The sequence below is a fragment of the Equus caballus genome, chromosome 6, assembly GCF_041296265.1.
Source record: "Equus caballus isolate H_3958 breed thoroughbred chromosome 6, TB-T2T, whole genome shotgun sequence".
Lineage (NCBI taxonomy): Eukaryota > Metazoa > Chordata > Mammalia > Perissodactyla > Equidae > Equus > Equus caballus.
In genome coordinates this window covers 81,943,543-81,966,365 of record NC_091689.1, presented here as the reverse complement: position 1 = coordinate 81,966,365, position 22,823 = coordinate 81,943,543, and the positions used below count along the sequence as shown (strand labels likewise).

The following is a 22,823-nucleotide window of genomic DNA, read 5'->3' as shown; positions in this document are numbered from 1 at the left end:
TCTGACCCTAAACAGCATAGCAAAGGTTTTACAACTGATCTATGGGGTATAGCACTGCCCAGGTCTGAGACTGGCCACTGGCTGGTACATACATGTAACAGACACAAACAGCACAGGCAAATACTTTGAAAACTGAACGGATACTGAAGCCCAGCCCACAGAGGCAGGTAGGTACTTACCACCTGGACCTAACTGGATTGACTGCCTGCTAAGACAAAAAGAAAAAGAAACATTCTCTATAGAATTTAAATATGACCCAAAGTCTCATAACATAGTATTTAAAATGTCCAGAATACAAATCCAAATTGATAAAGAAATTTGAAAATCTCACATCTCACAAGAGAAAAGGAAAATCAATACACGCCAACCCTAAGACATCAAAATTATCAAAGACTTTAAACCACTCTCCAAAAAATAAAGACAAACACTCCTAAAACGAGTGGAAAAATAGAAAGTCTAAACAAATAAATAGAACACTCAAAAAAAAAAAAAAAGAAAAGAAGAAGAACCAAATGGAAAAACTTAAGCTAGAAAATACAACAGAAATTTAAAAATTCAATCGATGGGCTCAAAAGCATAATTAAGATGACAGAAGTCACTGAACTTGAAGATGGATCAACAAAAATTACCCAAGCTGAACAACAGAGAGAAAAAAGATTGGAAAAAAAATAAACAGAGCCTTGAGGACCCACTGCACATCACCAAAAGGCATAACATTTGTGTCATCAAAGGCTCATATGGAAAAGGAGCAACAGTGTGGCACAGAAAAAATATTTGAAGAAATAATAGCTGAAAACTTCCCAAATTTGGCAAAATCATAAAATTGTAGATTCAAGAAACTCAGTGAACAGCAAAGAGGATAAACTCAAAGAAATTCTTGCCCAAGAAAAACTAAACAAAGAAAATCTTAAAAGCAACCAGAGAAAAATGATGCATTACACACAAGGAAACAATCTGAATGACTGTGGATGTCTCATCAGAAACCAAGGCAGACAGAAGGCAGTGGAACAAGACTTTTAAGCACTGGAAAAAATAAATAACAACAATTGTCAACCTAGAATTCTATATCCAGTGAAAACATCCTTCAAAATTGATGGTGAGGGGCCAGCCCCATGGTGTAGTGGTTAAGTGCAGAGAGCTCCACTTTGGCAGCCCGGGTTCGCAGGTTTGGATCTCAGGCACAGCCCTACACCACTCGTCAGCCATGCTGTGGTGGCAACCCATATACAAAGTGGAAAAAGACTGGCACAGATGAGCTCAGGCTCATCTTCCTCAAGCAAAAAAAGAGAAAGACTGACAACAGATGTTAGCTCAGAGCTAATCCTCCTCAGCAAAGAAAAAAGAAAGAAAAGAAAAGAAAAGATGGTGAACTAAATTCCCAGCTGAAAAAAACCAAGAGAATTCATCACCAGCAGACATAGAAATACTAAAGGAAATTCTTCAGATTGAAAAATAACTATACCAATGGAGATAGTAAAAAACTTGAGGTAAAAGAGAATAGTAGGGGCTGGCCCCGTGGCCGAGTGGTTGGGTTCGCGCGCTCCACTGCAGGCGGCCTAGTGTTTCGTTGGTTTGAATCCTGGGCGCGGACATGGCACTGCTCATCGGACCACGCTGAGGCAGCGTCCCACATGCCACAACTAGAAGAACCCACAACGAAGAATATACAACTATGTACCGGTGGGCTTTGGGGAGAAAAAGGAAATAATAAAATCTTTAAAAAAAAAAAAAAAGAGAATAGTAAAAAATATTCAAACAATCCAAAAGAAGGAAGAAAAGGAAAACAAACACGAAAAAAATGGAACTGAAAACAAATAATAAAATGGCAGACCTAAATCCAAAATATCAATAATTACCTTAAATATAAATAGCCTAAACACATAAATTAGAAGAGAGATTGTCAGATGGATTTTTTTTAAGACATACTATATGTTGTCTACCAGAAACCCACCAAATACAATGATATATGTAGGTTAAAAATAAAAGGATGCTAAACACAATATGGCAGCACAGATTGGATTATGGAACAAAAAAAGGACATCAGTAGGAAATCTGGTGAAATCCAAATAAAATTCTATAACTTACTTAATAGAGTGCTGCACCAATGTTAATTTCTTAGTTTTGATAAATGTACTAGTTATATAAGATTTCAGCATTAGGGGAAGCTAGGTGAACAGTATATAGGAACTGAACTCTCTGTTCTATTTTTGCAACTTTTGTACATCTGAAGTTATTTCAAAATAAAAAAAATTTAAGTAAAAAGACAGGAAAATATATACCATGAAAACATGAATCAACAGAAAACTGAAGTGGTTATTTTAATATCAGACAAAGTAGACTCCAAAGCGAAGAAAATTACCAGGGATAAAAAGGGACATTAAATAATGACAGAAGGGTCAATTCACTAAAAGACGTAACAATCCTAAATGTGTATGCACCTAACAAAAGAGCCTCAAAATTTACGAAGCAAAAACTGACAGAACAAAGGGAAGAAAGGGAAACATCTACAACTATAATTGAAGACTTCAGTCTTCCTTTCTCAGTAATCAATAAAACAAGAAGACAGAAAATAATCAAGGCTATCAAAACACAAAGTTGTACACCTTAAATATATATAATTCGTATTTGTCAATTATGCCTAAATAAAGCTGAAAAAGAATAAAGAGTTGGAATATAACATTGCAATTAAATGATAATTAAATCACATTTTTATTTCTAAAAAGAAGGAAAAAAATCAAGGATACAGAAGAACTGAACAATATCATCAACCAACTGGATATAACTGACCTTTATAGAACATTCCACCCAACAAAAGCAGAATATACATTCTTTTCAAGTGAATATGGAACATTCACCAAGACAGACCAGAGAACAAACCTCAACAAATTTAAAAGTATTGAAATTACACAAAGTATAATATATGTTCTTTGACCATAGTGGAGTTAAACTAGAAAACAAAAAATAAAGGCTCTGGAAAATCCTCTAATACTCCAAAAAACTCAAAACAACATATTTCTAAAAAATTCATTGTTCAAAGAGGAACTCTCAAGGGAAATATAAATTCAATACATCAAAATTGTAAAATGCAGCCACAGCAGTGCTTAGAGGGAAATTTATAGTATTAAAAGCTTATATTAGAAAACAAGAAAGATCTCAAATCAATGATCTATGTTTCCTTAAAAAAAAAAAAAGAGTAAATTAATTCAAAGCAAGCAGAAGGAAGAAAATAAAGATAAGAATAGAAGTCAACTAAATTGGAACAGAAAAACAGTAGAGAAAAATGAATAAAATCAATAAGCCTCTAGCCAAACAAAGGAAAAAACAGAATGAATACACAAATTATCAATTTCAGGAATGAAAGAAAGGGTATCACTACAGACCACAGACATTATAAGGATAATAAGGGAATACTACAAACAAATCTATGTACATAAATTTGACAACTTAGATGAGATGGACCAACTACTTGAAAACCACAAAATATAAAAACTCACCCAAAAAGAAACAGACAACCTGAATTATCCTGTATCTATTCAAGAAATCTAATTTGTAGTTAAAAACCTTCACACAAAGAAAACCCTTGGCTCAGACGGCTTCACTGGAGAATTCTACCAAATACTTAAAAAAGGAATTCTACACATTCTTTTCCAGGAAATGTTAGAGACAATACTTTCTAACTTATTTTGTAAGACCAGCATTATCCTGATAGTAAAACTAGATAAACACAGCACCAAAAAAACCCAAAACTACAAATAACCTCATGAACAGAGATGCAAAATTCCTCAACAAAATATTAGCAAATTAAACCCAACAACACAGAAGAATAATACATCACAAAACCAAGTGTTGTTTATCCAAGAATGCAAGGCTAGTTCAATATCTGAAAATCAATCAGTGTAATGAATTATATTAACAGATTAAAGAAAAAAATCATATGATAACAGCAATTGATACAGAAAAAGCATGTGACGAAATTCAACATCCATTCCTGACATAACTCTCAGCAAACTAGGAACAGAAGGGAAGCTACTCAATCTGATAAAGAGCACCTTCAAAAACTAACAGCTACTGTCATACTTAACGGTGAAACACTAAATGCTTTTTCCCTAAAATCAGGAAGAAGGCACAAATATCCACTCCCACCACTCTCACTCAATATCTCACTGGAAATCTGTAATAAAGATGGAGGAAAGAAAGAAAGAAAAAGTGTATAGATTAGAAAGGAAGAAATAAACTGTCCACTTTTCACAGATAACATAATTGTCTATATAGAAAATCCCCAAAAAATCTGTAATAAAGCTCCTAGAACTAAGTGAGATTAACAAGGTTGTAAGATACAAGTTCAACATACAAAAATCCATCATATTTCTATATACGAGGAATGAATAAGAAACTAAAATCAAAAATAAAAACATTTACAATAGCTCAAAAAAATACTTAGGAATAAATCTAACAAAACACATCCAAATTCATGCTGAAAATTATAAAATGCTAATGAAAGAAATCAGACATGACCTAAATAAATGAAGAGATATATCATGTTCATTGATTGGAAGTCAAGTGTCGCTTAACGACAGGGATATGTTCTGAGAAATATGTCCTTAGGAAATTTCATTGTTGTAGGAACATCACGGAGTGTATTTACACAAACGTAGATGGTATACACCTAGGCTATATGTAGCCCATTGTTCCCAGGCTACACACCTGTACAGCTTGTTACTGTACCAAATACTGTAGGCAATTGTAACATGGCAGTAAATATTTGTGTATCTAAACATAGAAAAGGTACAGTAAAAATATGATATAAAAGACAAAAAGTGGTACACCTATATAGGGGGCACTTACAGCTTACAGAACTAGAACTCGCTCTGGGTGAGTCATGAGTGAGTGGTGAGTTAATGTGAAGGCCTAGGATATTACTGTGCCCTACTGTACACTTTATACACACTGTACACTTAGCCTACATTAAATTTATAAAGAATATTTTTCTTTCTTCAATAATAAATTAACCTTAGCTTACCACAACTGTTTTACTTTACAAACTTTAATTTTGTTTAACTTTTTGATTCTTTTGTAATAACACAACTTAAAACACAAATATGGTACAGCTGTACAAAAATATTTTTTCTTTATATCCTTATTCTATAAGCTTTCTTCTATTTTTAATTTTTTTTTAACATTTTAAACTTTTGTGTTAAAAACTAAGACGCAAACACACACAGTAGCCTAGGCCTACACAGGGTCAGGATCTTCAATATCACTGTCTTCCACCTCCACATCTTGTCCCACTGAAAGGTCTTCAGGGGTAATAACACGCATGGAGCTGTCATCTCCTATGATAACAATGCCGTCTTCTGCAACACCTCCTGAAGACTTGCCTGAGGCTCTTCTCGAGGTGACACTCTTCAAAGTATGTACATGGTAGTTTGCTTGGTTGGTTTCTTTCTTCATCATAGATTTGCTTGTAAGCAGATAATGCACCACAAACATTCCTCCCTATTAATGAAAAACTTTTGGTGTTGGGGTCCATGTTTTCAAACTTTTTAAGGAGCTTGTTGAGGGCTGCAAAAGCTTCTGCTACACTGTACACTGTGAATTTTCTTAGGGGTTCTTCTTCTTTTTCTTCTCCTGCAGTTTCCTTTTCTCTTGAATCTTCTTCAGCTACGCCTTCCTGTTTCAGTTTCAACAACTCCTCGGTAGTCAATTCCTCAGGAATCACCTCCAGGAGCTCCTCAATATCATCCTCGCCCACACCCAGGTTAAAGTTTGCCTTCTCACCCACAGCCTTGTTGATTTTTGCTGCCTCCCCATCCTTGGCAAATCCTCTGAAGTCACAAATGAACCTTTGAGTGTCTTCTTCCAGATGCCATTCATACACTCCTTGGTAACATCACCCCAAGCCCAAGCAAGGTTCTTTTTTAAAGATTGCCACCTGAGCTAACATCTGTTGCCAATCTTGTTTTTCTTCTTCTACTCCCCAAAGCCCTGCCAGTACACAGTTGTGTATTTTTAGTTGTGGGTATCTTCCAGTTGTGTCATGTGGGATGCTGCCTCAGCATGGCCTGATGAGCGGTGCCATGTCCGTGCCCAGGATCCAAACCTGTGAAACCCTGGGCCGCTGGAGCGGAGTGTGTGAACTTAACCACCTGCCCACGGGGCCAGCCCCCCAAGCAAGGTTGTTGATGTAGTCATAGGTGTTGTAATCCCTCCAGAATTGCATCAGTGTCTTCCTCAGCTGCAGCAAAAGCCTGGGCAAAGGCCCTCCTCGGGTAGTAGGCCTAAAAAGCTGCTATAACTCCTTGATTCATTGGTTGGATCAAAGAGGTGGTGGCTGGAGAGAGAAACGTGACTTTGATATTGGGATGAAGATCACCAATAAAAGGAGATGAAGATCACCAATAAAAGGAGGATGTCAAGAAGCATTATCAACAATAAGCAAAATCTTGAAAGATACGTTATTCTCCAAATAGTACTTCTCCAGTTCACTGGCCCAGCAATTCAGGAGGGCATCTTGGAAGAGGAGTTGGGTTATCCATGACTTGTTATTTCTCCGGTAGCACACTGGCAGTGTGTGTTTTTTGACATGCTTGAGGGCCCTAGAGTTCTCACTGTGCCAGATCACAAAGGCTTTGAATTTGTAGCCTGCAACATTGCCCCCAAGAAAGACTGTTATCCTGTCTTTAAAATCCTTGAAACCTGGCATTGACTAGGCCTCCTTATGGATAAAAGTCCTCTCAGGCATCCGTTTCCAGAGTAGGGAGGCTTCTTCCATATTGAATATCTGCTCTGGCAAGTAATTTTCCTCCACAATCAGCTTATCTAGAGCTTCCAAAAATTCTTCAGCTGCCTTCACATTAGCATTTGCAGACTCACCACTCACTTTCACATTATGTAATGAACAACAATTCTTAAATCATTTAAACCATCCAGTGCTAGCAGTAAATTCCACATCACAGTTCAGTCCAGCCTTTTCCTTCAACATCACAAACAAGCTTTTTGCTTTGGTTGTGAGCGTCATGGTGCTAAGAGGAATACACTTCTATGTCTGGCCTTCAATCCAGGTCACTAGAAGTTTCTCCCTATCTGATATTGGCCCTTCTTGAATTTTAGTTAGTCTCGTCACCTTCAATGAAGCAGATCCTTTAACAGCTTCTACCGCTTTGTTCTTGTTCTTCGAGACAGCAGCTATGGTGAATGGGACGTGCCAGACTGGCGAGCAATAACCATCACTGATGTTTCCACCTTTGTAGTCCTTCATCACTTTTAATTTCATTTCCAGGTCAATCACTTGATGTGGCCTCTTAGTGGCAACATTAACAGTGGACCTTATATGCTTAGGGGCCATGATGAACAAAATAACACAAGATTAAATCAAGCACAAGAGAAAATGATGCAATCAAGAGACATGAATACCACAAGATGTACGAGGCCGCTGTGAGCATAACATGACATTGTTTTATAAGAAACTTTTTATATAAGATAAAGAGTATACTCTAAAATAACGATAAAAAGTACAGTATAGTAAATACATAAACCAGTAACATGGTCATTTATTACCATTATCAAGTATTATGTCCTGCACATAATTCTATGTGCTATACTTTTATAGGACTGGCAGTGCACTAGGTTTGTTTACACCAGCATGACCACAAACGTGAGTAATGCATTGTGCTCAGATGTTATGATAGCTATGACAGGTGACAGGAATTTTTCAGCTCCGTGATAATCTTATGGGACCACTGTCATGTATGTGGTCCATTGTTGACCACAACATTGTTATGTGGTGCATGACCGCAGTTAAGATATCAATTCTCAAACTAATCTGCAGATTGAATGCAGTTCCAATCAAAATGCCAGCAGGGGTTCTTGCAGATATAGATAAGCCGATTGCAAAATATATATGGAAAGACAAAAGGATTAGAATGGCCAAAACAATTTTGAAAAAAGAAGATTAAAGCTGGAAGACTACCACTGTACAATTTTAAGTCTTGCTATAAAGCTACAGGAATCAAGACAATTGGTGAAAGGACAGACACTAAGTCAATGGAACAAAACAGAGAGTCTAGAAATAGACCCACATAAACATAGCCAATTGAGTTTTGACAAAGGTGCAAAATCAATTTAATGGAGAAAGGACAGTCTTTTCAATAACAGTGGTGCTGGAACAATTCCACATCTATCTGCAAAAAAAGAAAAAAATATATATATATATATGAATCTTGACCTAAATTTCATACTTCATACAAAAATTAACTCAAACGGATCATAAATCTAAATGTAAAATGTGAAACTATAAAATTTTTAAAAGAAAACAAAGAAGAATATCTTTGTGACCATGGGTTAAACAAAGAATTCTTATATAAAAATAAAATTCATCGGGGCTGGCCCGGTGGCACAGCGGTTAGGTGCACATGTTGCGCTTCTCTGCGGCCCAAGGTTCGCCGGTTCAGATCCTGGGTGCGGACATGGCACCACTTGGCAAACACCATGCTGTGGTAGGCGTCCCATGTATAAAAAGTAGAGGAGGATGGGCATGGATGTTAGCTCAGGGCCAGTCTTCCTCAGCAAAAAGAGGAGAATTGGCAGTAGGTAGCTCAGGGCTAATTTTCCTCAAAAAAAAAAAAAAATATATATATATATACACACACATATAACTCATCAAAGAAAGAAATTTACAAATTAGACAATCAAAATTTAAATCACCAGCTTTACAAAAGACATTGGTAGAGATGAAAAAAAAAGCTACACTAGGAGAAAATACATCCAAGTAATTTATCTGATAAAAGACTTGTATCCAGAATATATTAAAAAGAAAAAAAAACTCTCAAAACTCACAGTAAGAAAACAAACAATCCAGTTAAAAAAATGGGCAAAGGGGCTGGCCCGGTGGCCGAGTGGTTAAGTTTGCGCGCTCCGCTGCAGGCAGCCCAGTGTTTCGTTGGTTCGAATCCTGGGCGTGGACATGGCACCGCTCATCAAACCACGCTGAGGCAGCATCCCACATGCCACAACTAGAAGGACCCACAACGAAGAACATACAACTATGTACCGGGGGACTTTGGGAAGAAAAAGGAAAAAATAAAATCTTAAAAAAAAAAAAAAATGGGCAAAAGATTTGAACAGACACTTTACCAAAGATATATGGATGGCAATAAGAATGTGAAAAGATGCTCAACGTCATTAGCTATTAGGGACATGCAAACTGAAACCACAAGATAACACTAAACACCAATTACAATGGCTAAAACAAAAAATCTGAATGCTCAATGTCACTAATCAGCAGGGAAATACAAATCAAAACTACAATGAAATATTACCTCACACCTGTCAAAAAAAAAGTGTTACTGAGGATGTGGAGAAATTGGAACCTTTGCACACTGTTGTTGGGAATGCAAAATGGTGCAGCTGCCATGGAAAACAATATGGAGGTTCCTCAAAAAATTACAAATAGAACTACCACATGATCCAGCAATCATACTTCTGGGTATATATCCAAAGAAACCAAAATCAGGATCTTGAAGAGATTAGCCCTTTCACGTTCATCACAGCACCGTTCACAATTGCCAAGAGGTAGAAACAACCTACATGTCCACTGAGAGATGAACAGATTTTTTTTTAAACATGGTATTATGCATACAATGGAATACTCCTTTAAAAAAGAAGGAAATTCTGAGTTATGCTACAACACGGATGAACTTTGAGGACATTATGTTAAGTGTAATAAGCCAGTCACAGAAAGGGAAATACTGCATGCTTCTTCTTATATGAGGTATCTAAAATAGTCAAATTCATAGAATTCGAGTGGAATGATGGCTGCTGGGGGAAGGGGGAAATGGGAAGTTAACTAATCAATGGTCATAAAGTTTCAATTAAGCAAGATAAATAAGCTCTAGAGACCCACTGGACAACACTGTACCTCCAGTCAACAATAATGTCCTGGACACCTAAAAATTCATTAAGAGGGCAGGCGTTATGTTAAGTGTTCTTACCACAATAAAATCAACTTTAAAAACAAACCAAAAATCTGACAATACCAAGCACAAATGAGGATATGCAGTAACTGAAATCTCATACATTGCTGGTGGAAACACAAAATGGTATAACCACGCTGAAAAATAGTTTGGCAGTTTCTTATAAAGGTAAACATACCCTTACTATATTACCCAGCAATCTCATTCTTAGGGATATCTTTGAGAAATGTAAATTTAGGGTCACACAAAAACCTATACACGAATGTTTACAGTAGCATTTTTCATAACCGCTTGAAACTGGGACACATCTCAAACATCCTTCAACAGCTGAATGGATAAACAAACTGTCATATAAGCATACAATGGAATACTACTCAGAAATGAAAAAGAACAAACTATTGATAAATACAACAACATGGACAGATCTCCAAGGTATTAAGCTGAGTGAAAGAAGCCAGTCTCGAAAGGTTACATAATGTAGTATGATTCCATTTATAGGACATCCTAGAAAAGGCAAGGCCATGGGAATGGAAGATTGATCAGGGCCTGCCAAGGATTAGGGGTTAGGGAGAGTCTGACTACAAAGGGGCAGCAGCGGGGAGCTCTCTGACGTGATGGAACTGCTCTGCATCCTGATTGTGGTGGTGCTTACATGAATCTATGCGTGTGTTAAAACTCACAGAACTGTACACCAAACTTTTTTTCAATTGTACTATTTATAAATTCAAAAAGTAATAATAATAAGAGGAAAAAATAACCAAAGCTGTTAAAAATGTTAAAAGGAAAAAAAATACTTGCCATACAAGAGCTAGAACTTCCAAAGCTTTTGCAACATTAGTTCTATTGATCTTATTGTTGTGAAGGAAACAGTACCCTAGTAGGAATAAGTTTCCAAATAGGAAAAAAGACTCTCATTTGTCCTAGGGGCACTGTGTATTGGCCCAAAGCCATAACTAGACGGCAGGGGTTCTAATGCCTAAATTTTGGCCATAAAAACATCAGATACTCTCTTGCCCAAAATGTCTACTAGCACCTAGCACCCATACGTTGCACTCTATTGATCCACACTGGATTTGTAGAATACCCCCAAAAGTCAGCATTCAGTTCCCACAAATAAGAGTTCTTGCTGGGTTCTGCGGCTAGACCATGGCAGGAAAAAACAACTGGAAAGGGCTTGACAATCAACATCTATAAAGAGAAGCAGTGCCTAAAGGAGCTGTCAGTTCTGAATCCCGGCTAGAAAGGTGACACTGCTTTCTGGGGATGATTTTTTTTCTTGAGATGTAATAACAGATTGCACCAAGTGATAAATGCATTGCTCTTTAATAAAAACCCTTCCCCAAGCACTACCCTGGGCAAAGGCAGGGCTCCAGACCAGAGCCCAAGCAGGGCATATAAGTCACTCTTTTCCCTGTGTGACGGCTATGCCTCACCACTGGGAACCAGCACTGCGTCCTGCTGAGGAGTGGGAGGTGAGAGACTGGCAACTCCTACCACCTACAAGGGACAATGCAAACCAAAGGCTCACTAATGGTCAGGAAGGAGCATGTGGCTGGGAACAAAGCACAGCTGCCCCCAAGGGTCAGGTTGGATATAATCTAATTAAAATTAAAGATGGAAAACACTTGGATCTAATTAATACTAAGTCTTTGATATCCACTCATCACACAAAACAGACTTATTTTCTTTGACCCACAAAGCTTTTGAGCAATTTCTAATGTCAAGAATCTACATTAAGATCCCAAAATAAAAGAAGTCTTATCCCTTTGGCACTTATCGCTCAAGTTTCTTGTATGAGTCAGAAAAAAAAGCCTTGCGGGGTAAGTGACATACTCAATGGTCATTCTACTCTCTTTCCCCAGTACATTTAATCGCTCAATCTGCGCCTTTCTCGGGTCTTACAGATCCCACCTTTTCTAGAGACAAGGAAGCAGAAATACCACATATAGAAAGTTAAAAAAATAATAAAAATCTATAAATATTACTTGCTCTAGAACATCTAGACTAAGAAAACAATGGCCATTGCTCAGTTCTGTGGTCTACATGGACCCTCCTCATCTCGGGCTACCTCAGGCTACCTCGCCTTCCCAAGGGGCTGCTGTTAACTGTTCTTAATCACTGTTACTGTGCGCATTGCAACCAGGAGGCAGGTACAAACCCACGGTGTGATTGCACAGGAATCCTCCTAACTGGATTCCTGTAAGGATGCTTTCCATCCCTAAATAAAGGACTAAATTTACTAACACCTTGTGCATGAACTCTGTCTGCTCTACTGGTTCCACATAAACCATGGGGACTTCTGCCAACTGTCTGAGCACACACTGTGGTACATGTTAGTGGAATTTGCAAGAACTCAGTAACTTGAGTGGTGAGAAAGAAACTAATATTAACAAATTAAATGAAAATTTTTATTGCTTTAAATTAAATTGCTTTTCTCTAGGTACATTCTGTTATTCTGTATGTATATGTTCTGAGGTTTCAATTACCCTTTATTTCTTCTTATTCAAAGGTCTTTACTGACTAGAAAAGACTGGAACAGAACCCAAGCTCCCTGAACCCAGCCTTTGCTCTAAATTACCTCTGTATGCTGAAGTTGCACATTAGGGCCCACTGGCCACTGTCTTGTACTCCAGCTACATACACCAAGGAAGTTTATGCAAGCCAAGTCTGACATTTTGTACCCACAGCCTAAGATTCAGTAACCTAAACAGAAAGCAACAGCACTGGCTAAGAAGGCCTAACTCTTTCACTCTGCTTTCACCTATTAGAATCTTCTCAGTTGCTACCTTGATTCAGCCTGCAATTTCCAATACTAAAGCTCTCATGAAGCACAAGGAATATGAGCAAATGACCAAAGAAAGAAAGCCACTGAGTTTCAGTAAGGACAAAGCAAGTCAACTACTAGGTCTATGACAAGGTAAATAATTCTCATTTCTTTACACACTAAATTCAAGGTCAGTTGAGAATATCAAGGAGAAAGACAATGAGTTATGTCTATAAATGGAGACAATGGAAAGACTTCAAAATAAGAAAAGAATAGAGACCTGCAAAGATTAAGCAATCTTTATCAGCGAGAGAGCACAGAGAATAAAGAAGTTGGAAGATCTAGGTTTTCCTAAAAGAAATAACATTAGAAGCAAGGAGGAAAAACCCTCTGCAGAGAAGGATTAAAAATTAGAAATAAAGCTAGCTTGCTAACCAAGCCGCTCTGGACTAGACTGCCAACATGTATTACAGAACATACTTCCCCAGATGTTCTAAATAGAAGATTCTGTCTCTAAACTTTAAATAGCAAAATAATCTTTAACTACTCCTTCTCCCTTTTCCCCAGTGTGAAGTCATTCACCAAGTCCTACTGAGTCTGCCTACAATTTCTTACATTAGAAAAATGTTACTTAAACACACACATCCATGTGACCCACATATACAAAATCTAATATGATTTTCCTTCCTTCCATCTCCATCAATACCATCCTAGTCCAAGCCTTGGTCACCATACAGCTAAGTGAGGTCAAAGAGCCAATCAACTGGATGTCCATTCCTTGTTCTGGTCCGTCTTATTAGACACCGTTCCTCTTCGACCATTACAGCACAGCTTTATGTGCCATTCTGTACTCCCTCAAAAATCTTCCACATTCTCTACTGTCTCTAAGGATAAATGCAACTTCCAAAAATCCTTAACGTTTGGTTAACTCTACCCCATCTTTGCAGGCTTATCTGCCACTGGGGGGTCTACCCCAGCCCAACTGATCTGGTCACAGATCCCCCAAACACTTCGCACATTCTCACCCTCTCACTTTGGCTTCCATTGCTCTACCCAACCATTCCGCGAAGCCCAGCTCAAATCATACTTCCTCCACCACCTGGCTCTGCTCATACCAGCCTGAAGCCCTCTTTCCTAAAAAATCAATTTACTTATTGTCTATACCATTCATGTGGCAATTAAACCCTTTTCAAATGTTATCATGAACCATTATGAAAACCTCTTCTTCTTTTACATTTTTGTTAAATTCATTTCACCAAATAAATAAGCTCCTAAAACATCAGGTCTATCTTTTATCTCTTTCAATACTTGTCCCAATGCTTCACCCTCGGTTGCTACTCACTAAGTATTTGTTGACCGGTGTGGTCAGCAGAGGTGGTTTCTATTCCCTATAGAAAGCAACAGACTAATAGTTCTCGAGGCCATGTCTTCCTCTCTACTTTCGTTTTTCATAACTAATTCTCAAATGGAAACCCTAAAAAGCAATGCAGTTGGTAGAAAAGGGCTGCTTTGACTCAAACGAACTTTGTACTTTAAACAAGCCAAGAAATTAAAATATAAATTTTACTAAGAAAAATAAAACATAAGGGAATTAACAATAGCATAAGGAAAGAGGGAATTAATGGATCTAAGATGATCTAAAATGAGAGTCCAGATTATCAAACTATTGAACAGTCTTCCTCAAAAAACTATGGAAATGACTGTGTGGGGCAGGGAGAGAAAATGCTTTTATATTAAATTACTTAAAAATCCTAAAAAAAGAAAAAAAAGGAAATGCAAACAATTTAAGTCGTTTACTGAATTTTTTGCTATAAAGCAAAAAAAATATTCTTCAGTTTTCCCAATGCAGAGGTGAGATAAAGAACACTTTGCAGCAAAGTTCTAGCACAGCTAGGGGTAAAATAACAAAACACCTTCCTAAGGCTCCACGCCCTCTGCAGAAGGCCGGGGCCACTGGAGCCCAGCAGTGCACAGAGATGTACCCCCAAGGAGTGTGCAGAGAGGAGAGAACTCCTTCTCTTGAAATAGGAGCGGCACCCCAAGATCACATCCAAATTCCCTCATCCATTTTCACCTTCTCTCAGTCTCCAGCTTGGATGATTCCACACACTCCCAACACTGTCTTCCCCATCACAATACCACTCTTTAAAAAATGCCTTATTTTCTTCAAGGCATCTTTCCTAGAAACAAGACATTTCACCTCTTTAGTCTTCTCCAAAATCTTAGGAAATCCACTGAGACTTCTGGAGCAAATGAGATTTCTGGGTATTCTGACCTCTGAGAAAGCTGTACAGTCTCATTTGCAACCTGCTCCATTTTTCTCTGCAATTTAATAATAATGCATCAATTTGTTTGCATTTAAAAGCATTTTATCCAGCTTCTTGCTAAGACAAAAAGACGCTGGTGGATGTGAAGCAAACGCCTGCTGCAGAATCCCTAATTGAAGAAGAATTCCTCCCAAAACAGGAAACTAACCATGTAATAAATTAAGCCCTATTTATTTATAGGGCTGTCGCTCAGGAAAATGAAGGAAAAATGCTATTTCACACCGGCTTCCAGTGAACATTAAGCCTTCAGAGGCTCAGCCTTCAACTGTCTATACCACTAAAATAAAGAAAGAATAAGAACAGATGAAACATGAATTGCTTTTTCATTGATAAAGTAGTTGTGGTCTTCCTGTATTAATCATCTAAAAATTTAAAGTAACGTTTTAATTTTGACTTTTTCTCCCTTCCCAAGTTCACTCTGGTGGAAATGCTAATGATCAGTTAAATACCCAAAATGCAGAAAAAGGGAGGAAAATAAACGACATGTATAATTCACAGCCTAGATAAACCATCCCTGGATAAATAAGCACTCACCATATTTCTCTAATATTCTTACTCCCCAGGAACTCAAAGATTTCACAGCATAAAAACCGCACTAATCAACTGAACATGAAAGGAGCCTGTTAAAACGTCTTTTGAGGGGTTTCAGCGGTTTCCATTTCCAGATCCTGAGACAGCCCCCATGAACACAGGAGGCCTCTCCCGACCACCAACAGGGAATATAACAGTGCTTCAAACCTCTCCAGCTCACACTTCAGTCATCCCACCCAATTAACTCCTTCCGGGATCAAGAGCTTCAGTCCCAAACTAAGAGCACCTCTTAGATCCTCAGCCTCTTGGCTTTCATTTCCTTCCACTCTCCTCAGCAGACACATCTCCATAGGCCTAAGGAAAATCTTAACTATCATTCTTTTTCACCTTTGCTCTTCTAGCCCAAGAGTCTCGAGAATTCTCTCAGCTCCACATCACATACCCCTCCCAGCACCAGTCCCCAGGACACTCACTCTGTTCTTCTCTGAGTCCTATACCAATACCAGCTGGGCATAAGCAAGAAGTCCAGGTGAGAGCGGCCATAATTCCCCTATGGTCCTGGTTATAACTTATGTTGGCAACGTGAGAGCATTCATGAGTAACTAAGGTGTGTACTCGTGAGCAAGAGAACTGAAGAAAGATAAGCAGACACCAAGACATCATGGCCTCTTAAAAAGCTAGGATAGCTGCAGAAACAAAACAAGTGTGTTACTTCTATGCCTCTATTTTCATCTATATTCTATTTATTGATACATCTTCTGTTCATTTTCCCTCATCCTTCCTGCTTCCAAGATGCTCTCCTTCCAAGGTACTTTTGCCCTCCCCCTGCCTATCCCAGAATCTTTCATTATGCCCACTCACTAAGATATGTTTAGCTACCTAGGATAATGATAATTTCTTAAAATAAAGCCAAAACTGTTCACATTACTTGGTTATATGAACACCAGAATATAACACCATTTAATGGGAAAAAATCTTCAAGCATGAGTCAACCAACCTGGGTACAAGTTTCCACTCCACCATTTAATGGTCCTGTCGCCCTGGACAACTCACTTAAGCTCTGGGATACTCAGTATCCTCGGCTATAAAATGGGTAGAATAATATCTTCCTTACCTAACTCAAAGAATCGACTGACAGAAGGGTTTTTAAAGTTTCTGTAAGCACACAATACACACTAATAATTACCAAAGGTAAATGGTCAGCTGTGAGACCTAAGTGCATGAGACCCATTCAAATAAAGCCTCTAAATAAATAAAGCCTGTTCAAAGTCTCTATAACAGGAAAACCTAGAGCGAGGCTGAAGACAAAAGCAACTCCAAACCTGTATGACCACTGGCCACAATGAAAACATCCAGCTCAAGCAAGAAGAAAGGGGAGCCTCAGCCTTCGGGCCCATGCCACCTTCAGACCCCAGGCTATAGCTAATAACAGCCCAGCTGCCAGCCAGCTGTGAGGGCCAGAGCGTTCCTTTTTGGTAAAGAGTGCTATTCTAGAATAGTTTGGGAATGAACAATGAAAGAGTTACTTTGAGAATGCATCTGCACTGTGCGGGATCAGCACTGCAACTGGACAGTAAAGCTTCTCTCCTTTTAGACCAGCAACGTCCACCCAAGTCCAGGGTAACTGCAGATTCTGTCCTCCCGGCCAGACTGAAGATAAAACCATGTCTGCTTTTCAGACTACTGAAATTTAATACGCTACATATATACTACTGCAAACACACATATCAATACACACTAAGCTGCTAAATCTCTAGAGGGAAAGGAGCTAATACATACTGAGCTCTACATGTCAGAAACCATAAGGAAACAGAGATTTCATTTAATCCCCACAAACAGCCTGCAACACAGGTATTATTATTCTTATTTTTAAAGATGAGAACAGTGAAGCTCACATAGATTAAATAACTTGGCCAAGGTCACAAAGCTAATAAGGAGCAGAGTCAAGATCTGAACTTCGTTTTGTCCAATTCCAAAGCCCAGACTGCTTCTGACTTTTTCTTCTCAATGGTGTAACTATGGCAACCTTCTTGAATCTTCATTTAACCTTAATTCCTGACGAAGTACTTAATTGTGTGTCCTGGTTGTGTCTCTATAACTTCACAAAGGGACAGAAAAAATTCTACAGAAGACTTCTTCTTTGTCTTTTCTTTTCCTGCATTTACTTCCTATTCCTGCACAGACTATTCTTTCTCAGGTTATATCACTGGGCTAGACCAACAGTCCACCATACGGTGTTTGAACGATTAACATACCTAAAGGGTGAAAGTTCTGTTTCCTTCCTTCAACACTTCAAGAGCCATAGTTTTTGAGCACAGTATCATTTTCTAAGCTGGCCTCGCCATCTGAAGAGTGTCAGTGCCTAATACAACGCCTCACACACAGCAGGTGCAGAGTGAGAATAATTGTTGATTCGTAGATTGAAAAAAGACTTCTTTATTCCTCTAGTTAATTTGCTAAATTTAAATCAGGAGACTCTACAAGAGTGCAATTCTATGAATGAATTCTTTCACATTAAAGATAATCTTTTGGAAAATTTAAAAATGATTCAGTAAAAAAAAAACCCTGAAATACAACAATCTAGTGTTTAAGTCCCTAAATGACTAACTAGTGGACTATGAACTTAAGAGCTTAAAAGGCTTGGTTTAAAAATAAATTATTCTCAATAACTTTTGCAAGTGCTGCTTGCTCTTGCTATAGGAAAAAAAAAAAAGACTGAAAATATACAATAAAACACAGACAACTGTTTTGCTTAGGATGGAAAACTAATGATGACTTTTTTCCTGTCTGTTACATATATTAAAATTTTCCTGCAATAAGTATGCATTATTTTTATAATTTTGGAAACTGATCTCATTCTGGATAAGCTTTGTATTTTTAACACTTTCTACACAGTGTGGGTTTATTTTCTTTCTCAGATATAATCTATAGGAATTAAGCATTCATTAATTCACACATGTGCCTCCAGAAAACTTGTTACATAACATCAGCACATTAAAGCTAATTATTTTTCTTTCCCTTCATGGAATGTTGTTCTTGCTTTAGGTGGATATGTCTCTATCTTTGTATTCTCCTCAAGCAGGTGCACGTTTCTTGTATAATCTCTACAGACACTGAGGGTCAATCTTTTCTTAGTAACAAGCACAAGAATGACACTTGCCCCTGATATAGTCTTTTAACTTTATGTATTCTACCTTTTCAATGACATTAAAGTACTTCAGTCACAATGGAGCCCAAATGGAATGAGCTACTTTATGTGGCAGTAAGTTCCCTACCAATAGAAGTACTCAAAGCAGAGATCTCCCCTAAGGGGATTCTTGTACTGGGTGGGAGACTGTACAAGCTGAATTCTATGGCCCCCTTCCTATCCTAGGATTTCAAAATAATTTTTTTGACAAGTCTACTCTAGTGACACAATGGATCACATACTGGCCTCTGTTGTGTCGAGTCCTTTTCCCAGTTCACTGTTCAAATCAACTCAGAGAAGATGCCCCTCTGATCCAACTTAACTTAGTGAACTATCTAATTACTTCTCATAGAGAGAAAACTCCCATAATATTAACAGTTCCTTGCTGTTTGAAATTGTTGAAATGTGCTGAAATAACGCAGTCAGCAAAATGTCACTACATGACTTACATATGGATCAGTTGCAGCCTGTAAAACACATGAGGGACAGCCAAAACGAAGAGTTATGTGGGAGTAATAAAATATGATACCTAAGCCTGCAACCTCCAGTATAAACCCAGCTGCGCATGCACACACACATCCACAGGAAAGCCTGCTGACGATAAAAGCAAAGAAAAACCCAAACCATGTCCAGCACGTGCGCGCCTCACCGCAGAGCTGGTCGGGGAACTGTCATTTCAGCACCACAGTAAGAAACCCTGGCGCCAGCCTAAAGACAGGCAACTAAAGCTGGGCCGTGAGAAAAAACCGTGACAGGTCCTACAAAGAAAGCAACAAGCAACTACATGGTTTGTTTTTAAGTCTGCTATATTCCACTTCATTATCCTTTATTAATCTAAAACAAAATCCTTCAAATATTTTGATAAAAGTTGACAAAACCCCAAATGAAAACCAAAAGCACAGTAAGTCAGCCTCTCAAACTGAACCCATGAAACCAACACCCGGCCTGCACTATCGAGAATTGCTCTGCAATACCCACCACCAGCCCTCCTAAAAAAAAAACAACACATTTACACATACCCTGAAACAGATGTGCAGAGAACATGGAACATGCCTGCAGCTCTCTCCAGGGAGAGCCTCAATTTCTAGGACAGAGAATGCTCTCTGATTATCAAACCATCCCTACCACCCCTCTTTCCGCGCAATCAAATTCTCTTTCAGGGAGAATTGAAGGCCTTATGGGTCATGAGTTCCAAAGCAAAAATGCTGCAGTATTTCAAGAACCAGGTTACAGGCAACATGTTACAAAGCTTTCAGCATTTTAAGTCTGATTCCCCCAAGATTCCTACCAGGATGGTACCAGGTGGTAATGTTATCCAGCCATTTGCATTACACATCAAAAAAAATTTTTTTTGAGCAAAGAAAAAAAGTCCCCCCACCCCCAATATCTTTCTAATGCACGTGGAGAAAAGAGAAGTACAGAGAGATTGTGAAACAGTGAAAACCCACCACACCCGAAATCTCCCTTGGGAAGCTGAAACACTCCCCCCAGCCCTAACACAGCACTGCCTCTCTAAAGGCTCTCCAGGTTCAAACTTGAGAAAAAAGCTATAAAAAGCACTCTCCCCCTTTGCCCCCAAGGTCCTCACCCACAGTGCCTGCTTCCATCTCTGCTTCTCTGGTGCCCACTGTGCATCAAAGGCAGTTTTCCCTGTGTGGTGGAGCTTGCTCCGTGCTAATTCTTTCTCCCTCCCCCTGAACTAGCCAAATGCAATGCAAAGTTTCTTCTACCTTCTCCCCCCCAAACAGATGACATTCTTTTATTACGAACGCTGAAATCGACGCCTGGAATCTCCGGATATAAAATGTATTCCCCCATGCTTCAAAAACTGCAGTGTAAGTGAGGAAGAGGACACGGAGTGGAGTAGTTGGAAGGAATGCATGGTTTGAAGAATCATATTTACCAGGCTGAAAAATAATTCTCACTCCCCCCCCCGCCCCCACCTCGAAGCTGGGGCTCCTGAAGGGGTCTAAAGCCCTGGCTAACCCCGGAAAGTTAACTGCCAAGTCTCCACCAGTGGTTGCTGCTGGCACCGAGGGGATGGAGCTGAGCCCTCAGGAAAAATGCAGAGGCTTTGCGGGCCTCCAAGTACCAAGAGAACAGAGAGGAGGGGTCCACGCCCGTGGAGCTGGGCAGTTCTGTAAGCCCAACGCCAACAAGAAGCCCAGGGTGCCGCTGCTGGTGGTAAGGTGGGGGAGGAAAGGGAGAGAGGAGGAGAGGAGCAAGCTCTGCATCGGGTGGCGTAGGGGTGGGGGAAGGGGATATTCTGAAAGTGATGTACTCCCTAATGCAGGAATCCTAGCCTGCCAAGGAAGGTCCCGGGGGCCCCCAACACAGCCCCAGAGCACACTCTCGGGAGGGGGACGGATGCATCCGAGTAAAGGACAGAGGGAGTTTTGGCCGCCCTAAGAACCCAGGAACCCCTGGTTTCTGCAGTTGGTAACAGCCTGGAGCCGGATGGGGGAGAAGGATGCAGTAAGACATGGGGGAGGGGGTAGAGCTGATGGGCTTCTGTAGGAAGATCCCGACAGCGCTGCCCTTCCCAGTGCAACCCGGCGAGGGGCCCCGACTCTGCCGGCCCTGGGAGACGGGGGCTGGGGAGGCTGCACCACGGAAGGGGCGCCGAGGGCAGGCTGGTGTCCCCAACGCAGCCGAGAGCCGAGGAGAGCGAGGGCGTGTGGGGGTGGGGGCCAGCGGTCCTCAGTTCTCTTCGGGGACCCCAGGTAAACACGGGAGAAGGAAGCAAGACTTCCAAACACCTGTCCAAAACAGGGAGGGCAGACGCCCGGCTCCGTGCCCCTCGAGCCCCGCCGCGCACTCTGCGGCAAAGCCCCTGACCGGAGACGGGCGAGCTCCGCTCCGGGGTCCCGAGGCGAGAAGGGGAAGCCGGCGGGCGAGGAGCGGCGCCGGGACGGGGGCTCTGGGGCGACTTACGGCAGCGGCGGCGAGGGAGGCAGCGGCGGCCCTAGCGCGGGGCCCGGGAGGCGCGGCCGGACTGCAGAGGCGCCGAGGCTGCAGCGGGCGGGACTGCGGTGGGCGCCATCTTGGAGCGCTCCCCGCGCCCGCCCCCCGCGCCGCCGGAGTCCTTGCATAATTGATGACTCGCGCCCGCCGCGCGCCGCCGCGCGCGCCCCCGCCGCCGGGCCCCCCGCCCCGCCCCGCCCCCGCGCCGACCCCCGGCGCGCGCCCCCCGCCCGCCCCCGGCCCCCGCACGCCCGCCCGCGCGCCCGCGCCCCGCGGCCCACCTACCACTGCAGGGCGCGCCCGCTCGGCCGCAGCGCGCCGCCCGCCCGCTCGCTCGCTCGCTCTCAGGCCGGCGTCCCCGCGCCGCCCGGACCGGATCCGGGCGAGGAAGCAGGGCGCCGGCAGGGGGCGCCGTGCCGGAGCGCCTCGCGAGCGTCCCCGGGCCCGCCTCCCCGACGCCCCCGCCGAGCCGCGCGGGAGGGGCCGCGGGCTGAGCGCCGGGACGCGCGCGGGATGCCGCCCGCCCGCCCGCACCTGGGCGGTGTTGAAACCCAAAGGTGCTCGGTTGACTCGAGTGTCTCGTGACCTTTGCAAATGCCAAGTGTTCCCTTTCCCCTGAACGGGCGGTCGCAGAAGGAGGTGCGCAGGAAGATTGCCAAGCTCAGTTGTTGGAGTTTCTGACATCCATAAACACAAGGAACTCAATTTACATGATGTTTGGCCGCCTGGAAAAAAAACGCAGAAGTCTGTCAACAGCAGTGGGAGCCTTGTGATTCAGTGGACAGGGCCCTGTTACGAGGAGTAGGGAGACATCGCTCCCCTGAGCCCCCAGGTCTGAGACTGTGTTCAGGTCGCCTTAATCGTCTTGAACCTCAGTTTGTCCGTCAAGTAGGCACGAGCATTTCAACTGCTGACTCCACAATCTTACGAGGATCTAGAAAATGAACGTGAGAACTCTTAGCACTTTATTGTGCCCTTCCACAGTTAATAGTGAAAGGGTATGGTCAGGCTGCCACTTACTAACTGGGTAGACTTGGGCGTGAACCCCCTCTCTCAGCCTCAGTGTTCTCGTCTGTGAA

The 22,823-nt window shown here is 41.1% G+C and overlaps 1 protein-coding gene across 8 annotated transcripts in view; it reads right to left on the bottom strand.

Annotated features, from left to right (window-relative positions):
* SCN8A (sodium voltage-gated channel alpha subunit 8) overlaps positions 1-22,158 on the bottom strand; it is a 176,351-nt gene extending 154,193 nt beyond the window's left edge. For 7 of the 8 annotated variants that reach the window (XM_070271445.1, XM_070271447.1, XM_070271450.1 and 4 more), the window contains exon 1: positions 21,715-21,854. The gene's annotated coding sequence lies outside the window, so the exon portion shown is untranslated. Of the gene's footprint in view, positions 1-21,714; positions 21,855-22,029 lie in introns of those variants that run through there. The other variant, XM_070271444.1, reaches the window with a different exon arrangement.
* Between the last annotated feature and the right edge of the window lie 665 nt (positions 22,159-22,823).